Source organism: Penaeus monodon, chromosome 27 (assembly GCF_015228065.2).
Source record: "Penaeus monodon isolate SGIC_2016 chromosome 27, NSTDA_Pmon_1, whole genome shotgun sequence".
Taxonomy (NCBI): domain Eukaryota; kingdom Metazoa; phylum Arthropoda; class Malacostraca; order Decapoda; family Penaeidae; genus Penaeus; species Penaeus monodon.
This window is the reverse complement of record NC_051412.1, coordinates 24087911-24088298: the sequence shown is the minus strand read 5'-3', so window position 1 is coordinate 24088298 and position 388 is coordinate 24087911.

Genomic DNA, 388 nt, shown 5'->3' with positions numbered 1-388 from the left:
GTATGTACGCATATATATCACTTGTGTTTCAAACTTATTTTTGCAAATTCTAAAAAAAGAGAGAAAGATATTTAGTGATAAAAATATATGTCTCATGAAATTATAAAGCCACAGCACAGTCTTCAGTTAAGTGTTTCATTCACTTCACAAACACAAAGTGCAATAATGTGTTATGTTTGCCATGATACAGTGATCACAATTTAGCATTGATATTTATTGTTAAATATATACTCATTTCTCAGAATTTGTACTTCTACGTTAAGCTGGTATGATAAGCAGTAAATAGATATAATAAATAGTATTTACCATAAGTATTATATTAATTTCCAGTAACTAAGTGATAGTAATCATCAAAGCAAGATCTTATTGTCTTGCAAAACAGTCATTA